Below are 13,948 nucleotides of genomic sequence, written 5' to 3'. Positions count from 1 at the left end.
AGCTGTATTTTCCCTCAAAAAGCAAGACGGTTAAGGCGATGGACTGCTAATCCATTGTGCTCTGCACGCGTGGGTTCGAATCCCACCTTCGTCGAATGCTTTGTTTAAAACTCAGTCGGAAACGCCTTCACAACAAATTAATTTTCTTAACAGTGAAGAACAAGAGAATGCAGAAGCATTTCAGAACATTCCAGACCCAGAAATGTAGCTGTATTTTCCCTGAAAAAGCAAGACGAGGTGGCCGAGTGGTTAAGGTGATGGACTGCTAATCCATTGTGCTCTGCACGCGTGGGTTCGAATCCCACCTTCGTCGAATGCTTTGTTTAAAACTCAGTCGGAAACGCCTTTACAACAAATTAATTTTCTTTACAGTGAAGAGCCAGGCAATGCAGAAACATTTCATAACATTCCAGTCGCAGAAGCTTAACTGTATATAACCTCAAAAAGCAAGACGAGGTGGCCGAGTGGTTAAGGCGATGGACTGCTAATCTATTGTGCTCTGCACGCGTGGGTTCGAATCCCACCTTTGTCGAATGGTTTGTGTAAAACTCAGTCAGAAACGCCTTTACAACAAATTAATTTTCTTAACAGTGAAGAACAAGGGAATGCGGAAGCATTTCAGAACATTCCAGACCCAGAAATGTAGCTGTATATTACCTCAAAAAGCAAGACGAGGTGGCCGAGTGGTTAAGGCGATGGACTGCTAATCCATTGTGCTCTGCACGCGTGGGTTCGAATCCCACCTTCGTCGAATGCTTTGTTTAAAACTCAGTCGGAAACGCCTTTACAACAACTTAATTTTCTTTACAGTGAAGAGACAGGCAATGCAGAAACATTTTAAAACATTCCAGCCGCAGAAGCCTAACTGTATATTCACTCAAAAAGCAAGACGAGGTGGCCGAGTGGTTAAGGCGATGGACTGCTAATCCATTGTGCTCTGCACGCGTGGGTTCGAATCCCACCTTTGTCGAATGCTTTGTTTAAAACTCAGTCGGAAACGCCTTTACAACAAATTAATTTTCTTAACAGTGAAGAACAAGGGAATGCGGAAGCATTTCAGAACATTCTAGACCTCAAAAAGCAAGACGAGGTGGCCGAGTGGTTAAGGCGATGGACTGCTAATCCATTGTGCTCTGCACGCGTGGGTTCGAATCCCACCTTCGTCGAATGTTTTGTGTAAAACTCAGTCGGAAACGCCTTCACAACAAATTAATTTTCTTTACAGTGCAGAACAAGGGAATGCTGAAGCATTTCAGAACATTGCAGACACAGAAATGTAGCTGTATATTCACTCAAAAAGCAAGACGAGGTGGCCGAGTGGTTAAGGCGATGGGCTGCTAATCCATTGTGCTCTGCATGCTTTCTTTACAGTGAAGAGCCAGGCAATCCAGAAACATTTCATAACATTCCAGTCGCAGAAGCCTAACTGTATATTCACTCAAAAAGCAAGACGAGGTGGCCGAGTGGTTAAGGCGATGGACTGCTAATCCATTGTGCTCTGCACGCGTGGGTTCGAATCCCACCTTCGTCGAATGCTTTGTTTAAAACTCAGACGGAAACGCCTTTACAACAAAGTAATTTTCTTAACAGTGAAGAACAAGGGAATGCGGAAGCATTTCCGAACATTCCAGACCCAGAAATGTAGCTGTATATTGCCTAAAAAAGCAAGACCAGGTGGCCGAGTGGTTAAGGTGATGGACTGCTAATTCACTGTGCTCTGCACGCGTGGGTTCGAATCCCACCTTTGTCGAATGCTTTGTTTAAAACTCAGTCGGAAACGCCTTTACAACAAATTAATTTTCTTTACAGTGAAGAGCCAGGCAATGCAGAAACATTTCATAACATTCCAGTCGCAGAAGCTTAACTGTATATAACCTCAAAAAGCAAGACGAGGTGGCCGAGTGGTTAAGGCGATGGACTGCTAATCTATTGTGCTCTGCACGCGTGGGTTCGAATCCCACCTTTGTCGAATGTTTTGTGTAAAACTCAGTCGGAAACACCTTTACAACAAATTAATTTTCTTAACAGTGAAGAACAAGGGAATGCGGAAGCATTTCAGAACATTCCAGACCCAGAAATGTAGCTGTATATTACCTCAAAAAGCAAGACGAGGTGGCCGAGTGGTTAAGGCGATGGACTGCTAATCCACTGTGCTCTGCACGCGTGGGTTCGAATCCCACCTGTGTCGAATGCTTTGTTTAAAACTCAGTCGGAAACGCCTTTACAACAACTTAATTTTCTTTACAGTGAAGAGACAGGCAATGCAGAAACATTTTAAAACATTCCAGCCGCAGAAGCCTAACTGTATATTCACTCAAAAAGCAAGACGAGGTGGCCGAGTGGTTAAGGCGATGGACTGCTAATCCATTGTGCTCTGCACGCGTGGGTTCGAATCCCACCTTTGTCGAATGCTTTGTTTAAAACTCAGTCGGAAACGCCTTTACAACAAATTAATTTTCTTAACAGTGAAGAACAAGGGAATGCGGAAGCATTTCAGAACATTCTAGACCTCAAAAAGCAAGACGAGGTGGCCGAGTGGTTAAGGCGATGGACTGCTAATCCATTGTGCTCTGCACGCGTGGGTTCGAATCCCACCTTCGTCGAATGTTTTGTGTAAAACTCAGTCGGAAACGCCTTCACAACAAATTAATTTTCTTAACAGTGAAGAACAAGGGAATGCGGAAGCATTTCAGAACATTCCAGACCCAGAAATGTAGCTGTATATTACCTCAAAAAGCAAGACGAGGTGGCCGAGTGGTTAAGGCGATGGACTGCTAATCCACTGTGCTCTGCACGCGTGGGTTCGAATCCCACCTGTGTCGAATGCTTTGTTTAAAACTCAGTCGGAAACGCCTTTACAAAAACTTAATTTTCTTTACAGTGAAGAGCCAGGCAATCCAGAAACATTTCATAACATTCCAGTCGCAGAAGCCTAACTGTATATAACCTCAAAAAGCAAGACGAGGTGGCCGAGTGGTTAAGGCGATGGACTGCTAATCCATTGTGCTCTGCACGCGTGGGTTCGAATCCCACCTTCGTCGAATGCTTTGTTTAAAACTCAGTCGGAAACGCCTTTACAACAAATTAATTTTCTTAACAGTGAAGAACAAGGGAATGCGGAAGCATTTCAGAACATTCCAGACCCAGAAATGTAGCTGTATATTACCTCAAAAAGCAAGACGAGGTGGCCGAGTGGTTAAGGCGATGGACTGCTAATCCATTGTGCTCTGCACGCGTGGGTTCGAATCCCACCTTCGTCGAATGCTTTGTTTAAAACTCAGTCGGAAACGCCTTTACAACAACTTAATTTTCGTTACAGTGAAAAGACAGGCATTGCAGAAACATTTCATAACATTCCAGTCAGAGAAGCTTAACTGTATATAACCTCAAAAAGCAAGACGAGGTGGCCGAGTGGTTAAGGCGATGGACTGCTAATTCACTGTGCTCTGCACGCGTGGGTTCGAATCCCACCTTTGTCGAATGCTTTGTTTAAAACTCAGTCAGAAACGCCTCTACAACAACTTAATTTTCTTTACAGTGAAGAGCCAGGCAATGCAGAAACATTTCATAACATTCCAGTCGCAGAAGCTTAACTGTATATAACCTCAAAAAGCAAGACGAGGTGGCCGAGTGGTTAAAGCGATGGACTGCTAATCCATTGTGCTCTGCACGCGTGGGTTCGAATCCCACCTTCGTCGAATGCTTTGTTTAAAACTCAGTCGGAAACGCCTTTACAACAAATTAATTTTCTTAACAGTGAAGAACAAGGGAATGCGGAAGCATTTCAGAACATTCTAGACCCAGAAATGTAGCTGTATATTACCTCAAAAAGCAAGACGAGGTGGCCGAGTGGTTAAGGCGATGGACTGCTAATCCACTGTGCTCTGCACGCGTGGGTTGGAATCCCACCTTCGTCAAATGCTTTGTTTAAAACTCAGTCGAAAACGCCTTTACAACAAATTAATTTCCTTTACAGTGAAGAGCCAGGCAATGCAGAAACATTTCAGAACATTCCAGTCGCAGACGCCTAACTGTATATTACCTCAAAAAGCAAGACGAGGTGGCCGAGTGGTTAAGGTGATGGACTGCTAATCCATTGTGCTCTGCACGCGTGGGTTGGAATCCCACCTTCGTCAAATGCTTTGTTTAAAACTCAGTCGAAAACGCCTTTACAACAAATTAATTTCCTTTACAGTGAAGAGCCAGGCAATGCAGAAACATTTCAGAACATTCCAGTCGCAGACGCCTAACTGTATATTACCTCAAAAAGCAAGACGAGGTGGCCGAGTGGTTAAGGTGATGGACTGCTAATCCATTGTGCTCTGCACGCGTGGGTTCGAATCCCACCTTCGTCGAATGCTTTGTTTAAAACTCAGTCGGAAACGCCTTTACAACAAAGTAATTTTCTTAACAGTGAAGAACAAGGGAATGCGGAAGCATTTCCGAACATTCCAGAACCAGAAATGTAGCTGTATATTACCTCAAAAAGCAAGACGAGGTGGCCGAGTGGTTAAGGCGATGGACTGCTAATCCATTGTGCTCTGGACGCGTGGGTTCGAATCCCACCTTCGTCGAATGCTTTGTTTAAAACTCAGTCGGAAACGCCTTTACAACAACTTAATTTTCTTTACAGTGAAGAGACAGGCATTGCAGAAACATTTCATAACATTCCAGTCACAGAAGCTTAACTGTATATAACCTCAAAAAGCAAGACGAGGTGGCCGAGTGGTTAAGGCGATGGACTGCTAATTCACTGTGCTCTGCACGCGTGGGTTCGAATCCCACCTTTGTCGAATGCTTTGTTTAAAACTCAGTCAGAAACGCCTCTACAACAAATTAATTTTCTTAACAGTGAAGAACAACGGAACGTGGAAGCATTTCAGAACATTCCAGACCCAGAAATGTAGCTGTATATTACCTCAAAAAGCAAGACGAGGTGGCCGAGTGGTTAAGGCGATGGACTGCTAATCCATTGTGCTCTGCACGCGTGGGTTCGAATCCCACCTTCGTCGAATGCTTTGTTTAAAACTCAGTCGAAAACGCCTTTACAACAACTTAATTTTCTTTACAGTGAAGAGCCAGGCAATGCAGAAACATTTCAGAACATTCCAGTCGCAGACGCCTAACTGTATATTACCTCAAAAAGCAAGACGAGGTGGCCGAGTGGTTAAGGTGATGGACTGCTAATCCATTGTGCTCTGCACGCGTGGGTTCGAATCCCACCTTCGTCGAATGCTTTGTTTAAAACTCAGTCGGAAACGCCTTTACAACAAATTAATTTTCTTAACAGTGAAGAACATGGGAATGCAGAAACATTTCATAACATTCCAGTCGCAGAATCTTAACTGTATATAACCTTAAAAAGCAAGACGAGGTGGCCGAGTGGTTAAGGCGATGGACTGCTAATCCATTGTGCTCTGCACGCGTGGGTTCGAATCCCACCTTCGTCGAATGCTTTGTTCAAAACTCAGTCGGAAACGCCTTTACAACAAAGTAATTTTCTTAACAGTGAAGAACAAGGGAATGCGGAAGCATTTCCGAACATTCCAGACCCAGAAATGTAGCTGTATATTACCTCAAAAAGCAAGACGAGGTGGCCGAGTGGTTAAGGCGATGGACTGCTAATCCATTGTGCTCTGCACGCGTGGGTTCGAATCCCACCTTCGTCGAATGCTTTGTTTAAAACTCAGTCGGAAACGCCTTTACAACAACTTAATTTTCTTTACAGTGAAGAGACAGGCATTGCAGAAACATTTCATAACATTCCAGTCACAGAAGCTTAACTGTATATAACCTCAAAAAGCAAGACGAGGTGGCCGAGTGGTTAAGGCGATGGACTGCTAATTCACTGTGCTCTGCACGCGTGGGTTCGAATCCCACCTTTGTCGAATGCTTTGTTTAAAACTCAGTCAGAAACGCCTCTACAACAACTTAATTTTCTTAACAGTGAAGAACAACGGAACGTGGAAGCATTTCAGAACATTCCAGACCCAGAAATGTAGCTGTATTTTCCCTCAAAAAGCAAGACGAGGTGGCCGAGTGGTTAAGGCGATGGACTGCTAATCCATTGTGCTCTGCACGCGTGGGTTCGAATCCCACCTTCGTCGAATGCTTTGTTTAAAACTCAGTCGGAAACGCCTTCACAACAAATTAATTTTCTTAACAGTGAAGAACAAGAGAATGCAGAAGCATTTCAGAACATTCCAGACCCAGAAATGTAGCTGTATATTCCCTAAAAAAGCAAGACGAGGAGGCCGGGTGGTTAAGGTGATGGACTGCTAATCCACTGTGCTCTGCACGCGTGGGTTCGATTCCCACTTTTGTCGAATGCTTTGTTTAAAAATCAGTCGGAAACGCCTTTACAACAACTTAATTTTCTTTACAGTGAAGAGCCAGGCAATGCAGAAAAATTTCATAACATTCCAGTCGCAGAAGCTTAACTGTATATAACCTCAAAAAGCAAGACGAGGTGGCCGAGTGGTTAAGGCGATGGACTGCTAATCCATTGTGCTCTGCACGCGTGGGTTCGAATCCCACCTTCGTCGAATGTTTTGTGTAAAACTCAGTCGGAAACGCCTTCACAACAAATTAATTTTCTTAACAGTGAAGAACAAGGGAATGCGGAAGCATTTAAGAACATTCCAGAACCAGAAATGTAGCTGTATATTACCTCAAAAAGCAAGACGAGGTGGCCGAGTGGTTAAGGCGATGGACTGCTAATCCATTGTGCTCTGCACGCGTGGGTTCGAATCCCACCTTCGTCGAATGCTTTGTTTAAAACTCAGTCGGAAACGCCTTTACAACAAAGTAATTTTCTTAACAGTGAAGAACACGGGAATGCGGAAGCATTTCCGAACATTCCAGACCCAGAAATGTAGCTGTATATTGCCTAAAAAAGCAAGACCAGGTGGCAGAGTGGTTAAGGTGATGGACTGCTAATTCACTTTGCTCTGCACGCGTGGGTTCGAATCCCACCTTTGTCGAATGCTTTGTTTAAAACTCAGTCGGAAACGCCTTTAGAACAAATTAATTTTCTTTACAGTGAAGAGCCAGGCAATGCAGAAACATTTCATAACATTCCAGTCGCAGAAGCTTAACTGTATATAACCTCAAAAAGCAAGACGAGGTGGCCGAGTGGTTAAGGCGATGGACTGCTAATCTATTGTGCTCTGCACGCGTGGGTTCGAATCCCACCTTTGTCGAATGGTTTGTGTAAAACTCAGTCAGAAACGCCTTTACAACAAATTAATTTTCTTAACAGTGAAGAACAAGGGAATGCGGAAGCATTTCAGAACATTCCAGACCCAGAAATGTAGCTGTATACTACCTCAAAAAGCAAGACGAGGTGGCCGAGTGGTTAAGGCGATGGACTGCTAATCCATTGTGCTCTGCACGCGTGGGTTCGAATCCCACCTTCGTCGAATGCTTTGTTTAAAACTCAGTCGGAAACGCCTTTACAACAACTTAATTTTCTTTACAGTGAAGAGACAGGCAATGCAGAAACATTTCATAACATTCCAGTCGCAGAAGCTTAACTGTATATAACCTCAAAAAGCAAGACGAGGTGGCCGAGTGATTAAGGTGATGGACTGCTAATCCATTGTGCTCTGCACGCGTGGGTTCGAATCCCTCCTTCGTCTAATGCTTTGTTTAAAACTCAGTCGGAAACGCCTTTACAACAAATTAATTTTCTTAACAGTGAAGAACAAGGGAATGCGGAAGCATTTAAGAACATTCCAGAACCAGAAATGTAGCTGTATATTACCTCAAAAAGCAAGACGAGGTGGCCGAGTGGTTAAGGCGATGGACTGCTAATCCATTGTGCTCTGCACGCGTGGGTTCGAATCCCACCTTCGTCGAATGTTTTGTGTAAAACTCAGTCGGAAACGCCTTCACAACAAATTAATTTTCTTAACAGTGAAGAACAAGGGAATGCGGAAGCATTTCAGAACATTCCAGACCCAGAAATGTAGCTGTATATTACCTCAAAAAGCAAGACGAGGTGGCCGAGTGGTTAAGGCGATGGACTGCTAATCCATTGTGCTCTGCACGCGTGGGTTCGAATCCCACCTTCGTCGAATGCTTTGTTTAAAACTCAGTCGGAAACGCCTTTACAACAACTTAATTTTCTTTACAGTGAAGAGACAGGCAATGCAGAAACATTTTAAAACATTCCAGCCGCAGAAGCCTAACTGTATATTCACTCAAAAAGCAAGACGAGGTGGCCGAGTGGTTAAGGCGATGGACTGCTAATCCATTGTGCTCTGCACGCGTGGGTTCGAATACCACCTTTGTCGAATGCTTTGTTTAAAACTCAGTCGGAAACGCCTTTACAACAAATTAATTTTCTTAACAGTGAAGAACAAGGGAATGCGGAAGCATTTCAGAACATTCTAGACCTCAAAAAGCAAGACGAGGTGGCCGAGTGGTTAAGGCGATGGACTGCTAATCCATTGTGCTCTGCACGCGTGGGTTCGAATCCCACCTTCGTCGAATGTTTTGTGTAAAACTCAGTCGGAAACGCCTTCACAACAAATTAATTTTCTTTACAGTGCAGAACAAGGGAATGCTGAAGCATTTCAGAACATTGCAGACACAGAAATGTAGCTGTATATTCACTCAAAAAGCAAGACGAGGTGGCCGAGTGGTTAAGGCGATGGGCTGCTAATCCATTGTGCTCTGCATGCTTTCTTTACAGTGAAGAGCCAGGCAATCCAGAAACATTTCATAACATTCCAGTCGCAGAAGCCTAACTGTATATAACCTCAAAAAGCAAGACGAGGTGGCCGAGTGGTTAAGGCGATGGACTGCTAATCCATTGTGCTCTGCACGCGTGGGTTCGAATCCCACCTTCGTCGAATGCTTTGTTTAAAACTCAGACGGAAACGCCTTTACAACAAAGTAATTTTCTTAACAGTGAAGAACAAGGGAATGCGGAAGCATTTCCGAACATTCCAGACCCAGAAATGTAGCTGTATATTGCCTAAAAAAGCAAGACCAGGTGGCCGAGTGGTTAAGGTGATGGACTGCTAATTCACTGTGCTCTGCACGCGTGGGTTCGAATCCCACCTTTGTCGAATGCTTTGTTTAAAACTCAGTCGGAAACGCCTTTACAACAAATTAATTTTCTTTACAGTGAAGAGCCAGGCAATGCAGAAACATTTCATAACATTCCAGTCGCAGAAGCTTAACTGTATATAACCTCAAAAAGCAAGACGAGGTGGCCGAGTGGTTAAGGCGATGGACTGCTAATCTATTGTGCTCTGCACGCGTGGGTTCGAATCCCACCTTTGTCGAATGGTTTGTGTAAAACTCAGTCGGAAACGCCTTCACAACAAATTAATTTTCTTAACAGTGAAGAACAAGGGAATGCGGAAGCATTTAAGAACATTCCAGAACCAGAAATGTAGCTGTATATTACCTCAAAAAGCAAGACGAGGTGGCCGAGTGGTTAAGGCGATGGACTGCTAATCCATTGTGCTCTGCACGCGTGGGTTCGAATCCCACCTTCGTCGAATGCTTTGTTTAAAACTCAGTCGGAAACGCCTTTACAACAAAGTAATTTTCTTAACAGTGAAGAACACGGGAATGCGGAAGCATTTCCGAACATTCCAGACCCAGAAATGTAGCTGTATATTGCCTAAAAAAGCAAGACCAGGTGGCAGAGTGGTTAAGGTGATGGACTGCTAATTCACTTTGCTCTGCACGCGTGGGTTCGAATCCCACCTTTGTCGAATGCTTTGTTTAAAACTCAGTCGGAAACGCCTTTACAACAAATTAATTTTCTTTACAGTGAAGAGCCAGGCAATGCAGAAACATTTCATAACATTCCAGTCGCAGAAGCTTAACTGTATATAACCTCAAAAAGCAAGACGAGGTGGCCGAGTGGTTAAGGCGATGGACTGCTAATCTATTGTGCTCTGCACGCGTGGGTTCGAATCCCACCTTTGTCGAATGGTTTGTGTAAAACTCAGTCAGAAACGCCTTTACAACAAATTAATTTTCTTAACAGTGAAGAACAAGGGAATGCGGAAGCATTTCAGAACATTCCAGACCCAGAAATGTAGCTGTATACTACCTCAAAAAGCAAGACGAGGTGGCCGAGTGGTTAAGGCGATGGACTGCTAATCCATTGTGCTCTGCACGCGTGGGTTCGAATCCCACCTTCGTCGAATGCTTTGTTTAAAACTCAGTCGGAAACGCCTTTACAACAACTTAATTTTCTTTACAGTGAAGAGACAGGCAATGCAGAAACATTTCATAACATTCCAGTCGCAGAAGCTTAACTGTATATAACCTCAAAAAGCAAGACGAGGTGGCCGAGTGGTTAAGGCGATGGACTGCTAATCCATTGTTCTCTGCACGCGTGGGTTCGAATCCCACCTTCGTCGTATATTTTGTGTAAAACTCAGTCGGAAACGCCTTTACAACAAATTAATTTTCTTAACAGTGAAGAACAAGGGAATGCAGTAGCATTTCAGAACATTCCAGACCCAGAAATGTAGCTGTATATTCCCTAAAAAAGCAAGACGAGGTGGCCGAGTGGTTAAGGTGATGGACTGCTAATCCACTGTGCTCTGCACGCGTGGGTTCGAATCCCACCTTTGTCGAATGCTTTGTTTAAAACTCAGTCGGAAACGCCTTTACAACAAATTAATTTTCTTTACAGTGCAGAACAAGGGAATGCTGAAGCATTTCAGAACATTGCAGACACAGAAATGTAGCTGTATATTCACTCAAAAAGCAAGACGAGGTGGCCGAGTGGTTGAGGCGATGGGCTGCTAATCCATTGTGCTCTGCACACGTGGGTTCGAATCCCACCTTTGTCGAATGCTTTGTTTAAAACTCAGTCGGAAACGCCTTTACAACAACTTAATTTTCTTTACAGTGAAGAGCCAGGCAATGCAGAAACATTTCATAACATTCCAGTCGCAGAAGCTTAACTGTATATAACCTCAAAAAGCAAGACGAGGTGGCCGAGTGATTAAGGTGATGGACTGCTAATCCATTGTGCTCTGCACGCGTGGGTTCGAATCCCTCCTTCGTCTAATGCTTTGTTTAAAACTCAGTCGGAAACGCCTTTACAACAAATTAATTTTCTTAACAGTGAAGAACAAGGGAATGCGGAAGCATTTAAGAACATTCCAGAACCAGAAATGTAGCTGTATATTACCTCAAAAAGCAAGACGAGGTGGCCGAGTGGTTAAGGCGATGGACTGCTAATCCATTGTGCTCTGCACGCGTGGGTTCGAATCCCACCTTCGTCGAATGTTTTGTGTAAAACTCAGTCGGAAACGCCTTCACAACAAATTAATTTTCTTAACAGTGAAGAACAAGGGAATGCGGAAGCATTTCAGAACATTCCAGACCCAGAAATGTAGCTGTATATTACCTCAAAAAGCAAGACGAGGTGGCCGAGTGGTTAAGGCGATGGACTGCTAATCCATTGTGCTCTGCACGCGTGGGTTCGAATCCCACCTTCGTCGAATGCTTTGTTTAAAACTCAGTCGGAAACGCCTTTACAACAACTTAATTTTCTTTACAGTGAAGAGACAGGCAATGCAGAAACATTTTAAAACATTCCAGCCGCAGAAGCCTAACTGTATATTCACTCAAAAAGCAAGACGAGGTGGCCGAGTGGTTAAGGCGATGGACTGCTAATCCATTGTGCTCTGCACGCGTGGGTTCGAATCCCACCTTTGTCGAATGCTTTGTTTAAAACTCAGTCGGAAACGCCTTTACAACAAATTAATTTTCTTAACAGTGAAGAACAAGGGAATGCGGAAGCATTTCAGAACATTCTAGACCTCAAAAAGCAAGACGAGGTGGCCGAGTGGTTAAGGCGATGGACTGCTAATCCATTGTGCTCTGCACGCGTGGGTTCGAATCCCACCTTCGTCGAATGTTTTGTGTAAAACTCAGTCGGAAACGCCTTCACAACAAATTAATTTTCTTTACAGTGCAGAACAAGGGAATGCTGAAGCATTTCAGAACATTGCAGACACAGAAATGTAGCTGTATATTCACTCAAAAAGCAAGACGAGGTGGCCGAGTGGTTAAGGCGATGGGCTGCTAATCCATTGTGCTCTGCATGCTTTCTTTACAGTGAAGAGCCAGGCAATCCAGAAACATTTCATAACATTCCAGTCGCAGAAGCCTAACTGTATATAACCTCAAAAAGCAAGACGAGGTGGCCGAGTGGTTAAGGCGATGGACTGCTAATCCATTGTGCTCTGCACGCGTGGGTTCGAATCCCACCTTCGTCGAATGCTTTGTTTAAAACTCAGACGGAAACGCCTTTACAACAAAGTAATTTTCTTAACAGTGAAGAACAAGGGAATGCGGAAGCATTTCCGAACATTCCAGACCCAGAAATGTAGCTGTATATTGCCTAAAAAAGCAAGACCAGGTGGCCGAGTGGTTAAGGTGATGGACTGCTAATTCACTGTGCTCTGCACGCGTGGGTTCGAATCCCACCTTTGTCGAATGCTTTGTTTAAAACTCAGTCGGAAACGCCTTTACAACAAATTAATTTTCTTTACAGTGAAGAGCCAGGCAATGCAGAAACATTTCATAACATTCCAGTCGCAGAAGCTTAACTGTATATAACCTCAAAAAGGAAGACGAGGTGGCCGAGTGGTTAAGGCGATGGACTGCTAATCTATTGTGCTCTGCACGCGTGGGTTCGAATCCCACCTTTGTCGAATGGTTTGTGTAAAACTCAGTCGGAAACACCTTTACAACAAATTAATTTTCTTAACAGTGAAGAACAAGGGAATGCGGAAGCATTTCAGAACATTCCAGACCCAGAAATGTAGCTGTATATTACCTCAAAAAGCAAGACGAGGTGGCCGAGTGGTTAAGGCGATGGACTGCTAATCCACTGTGCTCTGCACGCGTGGGTTCGAATCCCACCTGTGTCGAATGCTTTGTTTAAAACTCAGTCGGAAACGCCTTTACAACAACTTAATTTTCTTTACAGTGAAGAGCCAGGCAATCCAGAAACATTTCATAACATTCCAGTCGCAGAAGCCTAACTGTATATAACCTCAAAAAGCAAGACGAGGTGGCCGAGTGGTTAAGGCGATGGACTGCTAATCCATTGTGCTCTGCACGCGTGGGTTCGAATCCCACCTACGTCGAATGCTTTGTTTAAAACTCAGTCGGAAACGCCTTTACAACAAATTAATTTTCTTAACAGTGAAGAACAAGGGAATGCGGAAGCATTTCAGAACATTCCAGACCCAGAAATGTAGCTGTATATTACCTCAAAAAGCAAGACGAGGTGGCCGAGTGGTTAAGGCGATGGACTGCTAATCCATTGTGCTCTGCACGCGTGGGTTCGAATCCCACCTTCGTCGAATGCTTTGTTTAAAACTCAGTCGGAAACGCCTTTACAACAACTTAATTTTCGTTACAGTGAAAAGACAGGCATTGCAGAAACATTTCATAACATTCCAGTCAGAGAAGCTTAACTGTATATAACCTCAAAAAGCAAGACGAGGTGGCCGAGTGGTTAAGGCGATGGACTGCTAATTCACTGTGCTCTGCACGCGTGGGTTCGAATCCCACCTTTGTCGAATGCTTTGTTTAAAACTCAGTCAGAAACGCCTCTACAACAACTTAATTTTCTTTACAGTGAAGAGCCAGGCAATGCAGAAACATTTCATAACATTCCAGTCGCAGAAGCTTAACTGTATATAACCTCAAAAAGCAAGAAGAGGTGGCCGAGTGGTTAAAGCGATGGACTGCTAATCCATTGTGCTCTGCACGCGTGGGTTCGAATCCCACCTTCGTCGAATGCTTTGTTTAAAACTCAGTCGGAAACGCCTTTACAACAAATTAATTTTCTTAACAGTGAAGAACAAGGGAATGCGGAAGCATTTCAGAACATTCTAGACCCAGAAATGTAGCTGTATATTACCTCAAAAAGCAAGACGAGGTGGCC

At 44.0% G+C, this 13,948-nt stretch overlaps 1 long non-coding RNA gene and 41 other non-coding genes across 42 annotated transcripts in view; 41 read left to right on the top strand and 1 right to left on the bottom strand.

Moving 5' to 3' along the window:
- LOC125784476 (uncharacterized) overlaps positions 1–13,948 on the bottom strand; it is a 109,709-nt gene that overhangs the window by 81,116 nt on the left and 14,645 nt on the right. The window lies entirely within an intron of this gene.
- trnas-gcu (transfer RNA serine (anticodon GCU)) lies at positions 232–313 on the top strand. Its single transcript has one exon. It is a non-coding gene; the product is annotated as a tRNA-Ser (tRNA).
- Positions 451–532, top strand: trnas-gcu (transfer RNA serine (anticodon GCU)). Its single transcript has one exon. It is a non-coding gene; the product is annotated as a tRNA-Ser (tRNA).
- trnas-gcu (transfer RNA serine (anticodon GCU)) lies at positions 670–751 on the top strand. Its single transcript has one exon. It is a non-coding gene; the product is annotated as a tRNA-Ser (tRNA).
- trnas-gcu (transfer RNA serine (anticodon GCU)) lies at positions 889–970 on the top strand. The gene has a single exon. It is a non-coding gene; the product is annotated as a tRNA-Ser (tRNA).
- trnas-gcu (transfer RNA serine (anticodon GCU)) lies at positions 1,085–1,166 on the top strand. Its single transcript has one exon. It is a non-coding gene; the product is annotated as a tRNA-Ser (tRNA).
- Positions 1,450–1,531, top strand: trnas-gcu (transfer RNA serine (anticodon GCU)). Its single transcript has one exon. It is a non-coding gene; the product is annotated as a tRNA-Ser (tRNA).
- On the top strand, positions 1,888–1,969 carry trnas-gcu (transfer RNA serine (anticodon GCU)). Its single transcript has one exon. It is a non-coding gene; the product is annotated as a tRNA-Ser (tRNA).
- trnas-gcu (transfer RNA serine (anticodon GCU)) lies at positions 2,326–2,407 on the top strand. The gene has a single exon. It is a non-coding gene; the product is annotated as a tRNA-Ser (tRNA).
- Positions 2,522–2,603, top strand: trnas-gcu (transfer RNA serine (anticodon GCU)). The gene has a single exon. It is a non-coding gene; the product is annotated as a tRNA-Ser (tRNA).
- On the top strand, positions 2,960–3,041 carry trnas-gcu (transfer RNA serine (anticodon GCU)). Its single transcript has one exon. It is a non-coding gene; the product is annotated as a tRNA-Ser (tRNA).
- Positions 3,179–3,260, top strand: trnas-gcu (transfer RNA serine (anticodon GCU)). Its single transcript has one exon. It is a non-coding gene; the product is annotated as a tRNA-Ser (tRNA).
- trnas-gcu (transfer RNA serine (anticodon GCU)) lies at positions 3,617–3,698 on the top strand. The gene has a single exon. It is a non-coding gene; the product is annotated as a tRNA-Ser (tRNA).
- On the top strand, positions 4,055–4,136 carry trnas-gcu (transfer RNA serine (anticodon GCU)). The gene has a single exon. It is a non-coding gene; the product is annotated as a tRNA-Ser (tRNA).
- Positions 4,274–4,355, top strand: trnas-gcu (transfer RNA serine (anticodon GCU)). The gene has a single exon. It is a non-coding gene; the product is annotated as a tRNA-Ser (tRNA).
- On the top strand, positions 4,493–4,574 carry trnas-gcu (transfer RNA serine (anticodon GCU)). Its single transcript has one exon. It is a non-coding gene; the product is annotated as a tRNA-Ser (tRNA).
- Positions 4,931–5,012, top strand: trnas-gcu (transfer RNA serine (anticodon GCU)). Its single transcript has one exon. It is a non-coding gene; the product is annotated as a tRNA-Ser (tRNA).
- trnas-gcu (transfer RNA serine (anticodon GCU)) lies at positions 5,150–5,231 on the top strand. The gene has a single exon. It is a non-coding gene; the product is annotated as a tRNA-Ser (tRNA).
- On the top strand, positions 5,369–5,450 carry trnas-gcu (transfer RNA serine (anticodon GCU)). The gene has a single exon. It is a non-coding gene; the product is annotated as a tRNA-Ser (tRNA).
- Positions 5,588–5,669, top strand: trnas-gcu (transfer RNA serine (anticodon GCU)). The gene has a single exon. It is a non-coding gene; the product is annotated as a tRNA-Ser (tRNA).
- trnas-gcu (transfer RNA serine (anticodon GCU)) lies at positions 6,026–6,107 on the top strand. Its single transcript has one exon. It is a non-coding gene; the product is annotated as a tRNA-Ser (tRNA).
- trnas-gcu (transfer RNA serine (anticodon GCU)) lies at positions 6,464–6,545 on the top strand. The gene has a single exon. It is a non-coding gene; the product is annotated as a tRNA-Ser (tRNA).
- trnas-gcu (transfer RNA serine (anticodon GCU)) lies at positions 6,683–6,764 on the top strand. The gene has a single exon. It is a non-coding gene; the product is annotated as a tRNA-Ser (tRNA).
- On the top strand, positions 7,121–7,202 carry trnas-gcu (transfer RNA serine (anticodon GCU)). Its single transcript has one exon. It is a non-coding gene; the product is annotated as a tRNA-Ser (tRNA).
- On the top strand, positions 7,340–7,421 carry trnas-gcu (transfer RNA serine (anticodon GCU)). Its single transcript has one exon. It is a non-coding gene; the product is annotated as a tRNA-Ser (tRNA).
- On the top strand, positions 7,778–7,859 carry trnas-gcu (transfer RNA serine (anticodon GCU)). Its single transcript has one exon. It is a non-coding gene; the product is annotated as a tRNA-Ser (tRNA).
- On the top strand, positions 7,997–8,078 carry trnas-gcu (transfer RNA serine (anticodon GCU)). The gene has a single exon. It is a non-coding gene; the product is annotated as a tRNA-Ser (tRNA).
- Positions 8,412–8,493, top strand: trnas-gcu (transfer RNA serine (anticodon GCU)). Its single transcript has one exon. It is a non-coding gene; the product is annotated as a tRNA-Ser (tRNA).
- trnas-gcu (transfer RNA serine (anticodon GCU)) lies at positions 8,777–8,858 on the top strand. Its single transcript has one exon. It is a non-coding gene; the product is annotated as a tRNA-Ser (tRNA).
- trnas-gcu (transfer RNA serine (anticodon GCU)) lies at positions 9,215–9,296 on the top strand. Its single transcript has one exon. It is a non-coding gene; the product is annotated as a tRNA-Ser (tRNA).
- Positions 9,434–9,515, top strand: trnas-gcu (transfer RNA serine (anticodon GCU)). Its single transcript has one exon. It is a non-coding gene; the product is annotated as a tRNA-Ser (tRNA).
- trnas-gcu (transfer RNA serine (anticodon GCU)) lies at positions 9,872–9,953 on the top strand. Its single transcript has one exon. It is a non-coding gene; the product is annotated as a tRNA-Ser (tRNA).
- Positions 10,091–10,172, top strand: trnas-gcu (transfer RNA serine (anticodon GCU)). Its single transcript has one exon. It is a non-coding gene; the product is annotated as a tRNA-Ser (tRNA).
- trnas-gcu (transfer RNA serine (anticodon GCU)) lies at positions 10,310–10,391 on the top strand. Its single transcript has one exon. It is a non-coding gene; the product is annotated as a tRNA-Ser (tRNA).
- trnas-gcu (transfer RNA serine (anticodon GCU)) lies at positions 11,186–11,267 on the top strand. Its single transcript has one exon. It is a non-coding gene; the product is annotated as a tRNA-Ser (tRNA).
- trnas-gcu (transfer RNA serine (anticodon GCU)) lies at positions 11,405–11,486 on the top strand. Its single transcript has one exon. It is a non-coding gene; the product is annotated as a tRNA-Ser (tRNA).
- trnas-gcu (transfer RNA serine (anticodon GCU)) lies at positions 11,624–11,705 on the top strand. The gene has a single exon. It is a non-coding gene; the product is annotated as a tRNA-Ser (tRNA).
- trnas-gcu (transfer RNA serine (anticodon GCU)) lies at positions 11,820–11,901 on the top strand. The gene has a single exon. It is a non-coding gene; the product is annotated as a tRNA-Ser (tRNA).
- Positions 12,185–12,266, top strand: trnas-gcu (transfer RNA serine (anticodon GCU)). The gene has a single exon. It is a non-coding gene; the product is annotated as a tRNA-Ser (tRNA).
- Positions 12,623–12,704, top strand: trnas-gcu (transfer RNA serine (anticodon GCU)). Its single transcript has one exon. It is a non-coding gene; the product is annotated as a tRNA-Ser (tRNA).
- trnas-gcu (transfer RNA serine (anticodon GCU)) lies at positions 13,061–13,142 on the top strand. The gene has a single exon. It is a non-coding gene; the product is annotated as a tRNA-Ser (tRNA).
- trnas-gcu (transfer RNA serine (anticodon GCU)) lies at positions 13,280–13,361 on the top strand. The gene has a single exon. It is a non-coding gene; the product is annotated as a tRNA-Ser (tRNA).

Source organism: Astyanax mexicanus, chromosome 19 (genome assembly GCF_023375975.1).
Source record: "Astyanax mexicanus isolate ESR-SI-001 chromosome 19, AstMex3_surface, whole genome shotgun sequence".
Taxonomy (NCBI): domain Eukaryota; kingdom Metazoa; phylum Chordata; class Actinopteri; order Characiformes; family Acestrorhamphidae; genus Astyanax; species Astyanax mexicanus.
Note: the sequence above shows the minus strand (reverse complement) of the source record. Positions and strands in the feature narration are given on the sequence as shown.